We start from the raw sequence: 6,889 nt of genomic DNA, 5'->3' as shown, positions 1-6,889 counted from the left end.
AGCAAACACTCCTATCATTAGAACAGTACACCAACAGTATTGAAATCAAAATAAAACATTTGTAAAACTAATCTACGTTTCGCTATGATCACGTCAACGCGAAGTTCACGAAAAACGGAGCTAAAATGCGAAAGTTATGATTAAAACGGGTTTTCCAATAGCCCTATATTTAATTAAATCTAATCATGAAATTAAAAAGTTCCAAACTTGACTAATAGTAGCTCCAACATGTAGCTTATGAAATTACAAAGCTAACGCGATTTGAATGGATCAATTCGGAGTTAAAACGACAATTCTATAAGCGAAACAGTTCGAATGGCATTTCTGTAAATACTGAAAGCGTACTTTTGACTTAAATAGTGAAGTTTACGCTTTCTAAACGGGATTGCGCATTCGGGGAAATACGCTAAGGACGGCGGGTTAGGACTTAGAAAAATCCAGGGACTCTTTAGCAAATTTACCCCCGAAGGGGTATCTTCTATTTCCGGCCGTTGATCGCGCGATGGACGGTTCGGATTAGCCTGGGGGGTTTCGGCCGGCCGGAACAGTGACTCCGGCGAGGCAAGCCATGGCCGGCGGCGTGAAGATCACTGGCGCGCGCGGTAAGGGGCCTACGGGCCATGGTTCTAAGAACCAAAAGCACCGGGTGAAAGAGGGGGAGCGAGCGAGCACGTCCATGCCAAGAAATCGGCCGGAGGGGAAGGCCGGGGCGGCGGACACCATGGCCGGCGGCCGAGAGCATTCGGGCGCACGCGAAACGGTCACTAGACACCATGAAACTCAAATTGAACGGCTTGGGGAGGTAAAGGGGATCATAGGGAGTCTCACAGCGGGGAAGAAAGGGGTCGACGGCGGCTCGGGGAAGACGGCGACGCGGACGGCGGGCGGCGGTCCTCGGAGCTCCTCCGTGCAGCAGTTGCGGCCGGGAATGAGGCGAAAACGGAGCGGGGGCAGCAGGGGGCGCGCGAGGGGGGGGGCTCGGCTGCCTTTTTGTAGCGGCCGGGGAGCGGGGGGCGCGCCCACGATGCTCGAGTGGAGCGCGGGCGGTTGTTGCATGACCGCCACTGCGGTTGCGGGACGCGCGGGAGGAAGGGGGCGGCTCCGACAGGTGGGGCCCGGGCGTCAGCGGCTGGGCACGGCAGTTGCCTGGTGCGGGCGACGCCGAGGCGCACGGCTGCTGGGCTGGGCGCGGCAGGCGCTGGGCCGCGCGTAGCTGGGCCGGCGCGGAGCGCGCGGCTGGGCTGGCGGCAGGCGCTGGGCCGCGGGAGGGAGCTGGGCCAGCGGAAGAAGAAAAGCCAGCGGGCCGAATCTGAGGAAGGGAGGAAATGGAAGGAAATTTTCCTTTTTCTTTTTATAAATAAAATTTTCAAACTAAATTTCAAAAGGTTTTTAAGATCTTTTAGCATTCGAACAAAACCACCCGTCACAGAAATAAATACACAATAGCATGAATGCATCAACATGTTTCTATTCTTGTATTTTCTTTTAATTTTATAAAAGAAATATTACTTCCTAATTTGAATTGCACATATAATTGCATATTTAAATCAAATTTACTATTTTTAAAAAGGATTCAAATTTTTGGGTGTTACAATTCTACCCCCCTTAAGATGAATCTCGTCCTCGAGATTCGGGTGATTGCTTACTCAAATAGTTGGGGATAGGTCTTTCTCAGATCCTCTTCTCTTTCCCAAGTAGCCTCATCCTCGGTGTAACGATTCCACTACACCTTGCACATCTTTACTGTTCGGCTTCTCGTAACTCTTTCGGCAGTTTCCAAGATCTTTATCGGATACTCTTCATAAGTAAGATCTTCCTTGACAACAAGTTCTTCCAAAGGAATTTGTTCTTCTGGTACCCTCAGACACTTTTTCAACTGGGAAACATGAAACACGTTGTGCACACCGGACAAGCTCTCAGGCAATTCCAACTGATAAGCTACTTCTCCACGTCTCTCTAGGATCTTAAAAGGTCCTATATACCTTGGTGCTAACTTTCCCTTCATATTAAATCTTCTCACACTTCTCATTGGTGACACTTTCAGGTACACATAATCATCAATCTTGAAAGTCAGCTCTCTTCTGCGGGTATCAGCGTAACTCTTCTGTCGGGACTGAGCTACTCTCAAATTGTCTCTAATCATTCTCACTTGTTCTTCCGCGTCTCTAAGGACATCGAGTCCAAACACTTGAGTTTCTCCAGTCTGATTCCAGAACAAAGGCATTCTACACTTACGTCCATACAAAGCCTCAAAAGGTGCCATCTTGAGGCTCTTTTGAAAACTGTTGTTGTATGAGAACTCTACGTAAGGCAGGTTCTTGTCCCAACTATCACCATACTGAAGTGCACAGGCTCTCAACATATCTTCCAAAATCTGGTTGATCCTTTCAGTCTGTCCATCAGTTTGCGGGTGGTAAGCAGAACTGAAATTCAACTTTGTTCCCAAAGATCTATGTACTTTATGCCAGAATTGCGATGTAAATTGGGTGCCTCTATCCGACACAATTTTCTTGGGAACACCATGTAAGCACACTATTCGTTCCATGTATAACTCTGCTAATCTTGCACCATTATAAGTAGTCTTGACTGGTAAAAAGTGAGCGACCTTGGTGAGTCGATCCACTATTACCCATATTGAATCATAACCTCTTTGAGTGCGGGGTAATCCTACAATAAAATCCATGCCAACTTCTTCCCATTTCCATTCAGGGATCCTCATTGGTTGTAGTAACCCTGTAGGTCTTTGATGCTCAGCTTTCACTCTTTGACAAGTGTCACACAAAGCCAAATATTCTGCCACATCTCTCTTCAAACCATACCACCAATACTTTTCTTTGAGATCCAAGTACATCTTGGTACTTCCGGGATGTATAGAATAAGCAGACTCATGGGCCTCTTGCAGAATTGCATCACGGATAGCTTTCACTTCCGGTACACATATCCGTTTCCCGAACCATAGAGTTCCATTCTCATCCATTCTGAATCCGGGTGCCTTTCCAAGCACTACATTCTCTGCTATCTCTTTAAGTTTTTCATCCTCCAATTGACCTTTGCGTATCTCCTGCTCTAGTGTAGGCTCTATTACCAATTCCATTGCATTAGTGACCAGGCTCAAGTTGAGATACTCCATTTCAGCACACAACTCTGCTGACATAGGTGTTGTCTGAATTCCATTGGCATAGCTCTTTCTGCTAAGTGCATCAGCTACAATGTTTGCCTTTCCCGGGTGATAATGCACTTCCAAATCATAGTCTTTGATCAATTCCAACCAACAACGTTGTCTTAAATTCAAATCTGATTGGGTAAAGATATACTTCAAACTCTTATGATCAGTATAGATATCACTCTTATGTCCAATCAGATAATGTCTCTAGATCTTCAAAGCATGAACCACAGCTGCCAATTCCAGGTCATGAGTAGGATAATTCAACTCATGCTTCCTTAGTTGTCTGGATGCATATGCAACCACTCTTCCTTCTTGCATAAGCACACATCCAAGACCCAAACGGGATGCATCACAATATATAGAGAAGTTCTTGTTTAAATCGGGCAAAATTAATACTGGAGCTGTAGTCAATCTCTTCTTTAGCTCTTCAAAGTTTGCCTGGCATTTATCCGACCATACATACTTAGCATTCTTCTCCAACAAAGCTGTCATAGGCTTGGCTAGCTTGGAAAAGCCTTCAATGAACCTTCGGTAATAACCAGCCAATCCCAAAAAGCTTCGAATCTCACTTACAGTGGTTGGTGGTTTCCAATTCGTACATCTTGCACTTTGCCTGGATCCACTGCTATTCCACCATTGGAGACAACATGACCCAGAAAAGAGACTTCCTTTAACCAAAACTCACACTTGCTCCGCTTAGCGTACAACTTATGTTCTCTAAGCTTTTGCAAGACCATCCTTATGTGTTCCGCATGTTCTTCTTCAGTCTTGGAGAATATTAGTATGTCATCTATGAATACTACCACAAATTTATCCAGAAACTCCATGAACACCTTATTCATCAAATACATGAAGTATGCAGGTGCATTGGTCAATCCAAAAGACATAACGGTGTACTCATATAATCCATACCGTGTAGTGAATGCTGTCTTAGGTATATCCGAGTTCCGAATCTTAAGCTAATGATAACCAGATCGGAGATCAATCTTGGAGAACACATGAGCTCCTCTCAACTGATCAAACAAATCATCTATTCTAGGCAAAGGGTATTTATTCTTGATGGTAACCTCATTAAGTGAGCGGTAATCCACACACATCCATTGACTACCATCCTTCTTATCCACAAAGATCACAGGTGCCCCCCACGGGGAAGAACTGGGGCGTATGAAACCTTTTTCTTGCAACTCTTTTAGTTGTTTCTTAAGCTCTTCTAATTCATTAACTCCCATTCTATATGGACGTTTAGCTATTGGTGCAGTTCCAGGTAATAATTCAATAATGAATTCAATGTCTCGGTCAGGTGGCATACCTGGCAAGTCATCGGGGAAGACATCCGGAAATTCCTCCACGACACGATCTTGTTCATTGATTTCACCATCTAGCTGATTCACTGTGGCTGTAGGCTGAGCTTGCACTACTACTTCTACACAGATTCTATCCCCATTGAGTGATGTCACAACCACAGATTTCTCCTGACACTGTATCACTGCCTGGTGTTGTTTCATCCAATCCATTCCCAGGATAAGGTCAATTCCCGCTGTTCTCAACACAATAGGCTTCACCTTGAAGTCTACCCCCCTTAAGGAAATGCTAGTTGAGGGGCTCCAATAAGAAGCGGGCATACTACCTCCCGGGGAATTCACTAGTATTGGGTTTTTCATGGCACACAAAGGTATGCTATGCATTCTAACAAAAGCTTGGGAGATAAAAGAATGCGAAGCACCAGAATCAAAAAGTACGGTAGCAGAAATAGAGTTGACACTGAACGTACCCAACATGACCTCAGGCGTCTCCTGAGCTGCATCAGATGACACATAGTTCACCTTCGCTGTGAGAGGTGGTCGGGCGTTGAACTTCTGATTGTTGGCCTGATTCTGAGGTACTTGCTGGTTCTGCTTCTTAGGACACTGATGAGCATAGTGACCTACTTCTCCACATCGGTAACAGGCATTGGGATTGTTGGGTGCGCCACTCTTCACAGGAGCATTGTTAGGCACTCCCTGGCATGTTGCAGGATTGCTAATCTGTTGCGGGGGACGCTGATTTCCAAACTGTTGCTGATACTGAGGGCGTTGCTGGAACTGGTTCCGCTGAGGATACTGACCACGGTTTCCCTGATGAGTTGGTACTTGATTCCTCTGCTGGAAACCTTGCTGGGGATAAGCACACGGGCGAGTGTTGCTTCCAGAAGCTTGCCCTTGGAGCCTTCTCTTCTTAGCTTCCATCTCCTTGCGCTTATCATCAATCACGATTGCGCGATTCACCAAAGACTGGAAGTTAGGATAAGTATTAGACATCAGCTGGAGCTGCAGTCCATTATAGAGTCCCTTGAGGAAACGGCGTTGCTTATCCTTGTCATCTGCCACATCATTAGGAGCGTAGCGAGATAGTTGTGCGAACTTGTCCCGATATTCCGCCACAGTCATTGATCCTTGCTTGAGAGATCTGAATTCTTCCTGCTTCAGTTCCACTAGTCCATCAGGAATATGGTATGATCGGAAACTGTCCTTAAATTCCTGCCAAGTGATATCAGGAGCATTGTTGGGACGTCCAAACTGGAATGATTCCCACCAATCCTGAGCAGCTCCTTGGAGTTGCCCTGAAGCATACAACACTTTCTCCAGGTCGTTGCATTGTGCTATGTTCAGTTGTTTCTCCACAGCACGCAACCAGTCATCGGCCTCCGTAGGGTCTGTGGCATGTGTGAACACCGGTGGACGACCTTTCATAAACTCTCCACGCTTATCTCTAACCTGGACAGGCGGTGGACCTCTTGCAGGTTCATTGTCCAAGCGCTGCATCATAGCTTGCATCAGCTGCGCTTGCATTCCCAAAATCTGCTCCATGGTCACAGGTGGCGGTGGTGGATTCATAAGAGCATCACGCCCACGACCATGGCCTCTGCCTCTTCCTCCTCTTGCGGCCATCTGTTTTCCAACAAATGTGCAAAATTTAGAGATTTTTCCAATTATAGAGAACTTACAAGAGATAAGAAACAATGCTGAAAATTTTCTGGGCAAGATTCAAATTCAGCAGTTCAGTAAAACTGTTATAACTCGAGTTTCAGAGATCCAACAGAGGTGCACCAAGATTCGTTAGAAAGCTTAGGACATCAGCTACAACTTTCATTAAGACCACCTTTACAGATTCGAACTCGCACATAGTCAAAAAAATAGAGCTAAACCGAAACTGTTCTGAGTTCCAGACAGTGCAGGAACATCAACTTGTGTCAGCTAGATCTCCCAATCCTGAACAGCTATTGACGTGATTCCAAAGACACTAGAAAGATACAAAGGTCTAGTTGTCTTCACAAAAATTTCAGAATTTTTACCATCCCAGATTTTGAGTTACCAGATAAAGAACACAGGCTGCTCCAGAAATCAGCACAGCAGAGAAAAGATAAAATGATACTTCTGCATTAAGATTTCATTCTAAATTTAAAGTTCCAATCTAAAGAAGTTGTGGACATGCCCACAAACTTCCAGCAATCAAGCAAAATACCAACTCAACCAAGTTCACAAATCAAACATCTAATCAACCAAGTTCATAAGACCATCAAGACTAAATAAGGACACGAACTAACAACGTGATAATCTAGATCAAGGCACCTAATCACCTATGGAGCGGTGTCAATCATGGTGAAGGAACGGCGCTTCTTCTTGTAGATAGAAGGCTGTCCCAACTGTGCTCGAAGCTCATCCACTTGTTTCTGCAGACGTCTCT

The sequence above is a fragment of the Miscanthus floridulus genome, unplaced genomic scaffold (assembly GCF_019320115.1).
Source record: "Miscanthus floridulus cultivar M001 unplaced genomic scaffold, ASM1932011v1 fs_244_1_2, whole genome shotgun sequence".
Taxonomy (NCBI): Eukaryota; Viridiplantae; Streptophyta; class Magnoliopsida; order Poales; family Poaceae; genus Miscanthus; species Miscanthus floridulus.
Note: the sequence above shows the minus strand (reverse complement) of the source record.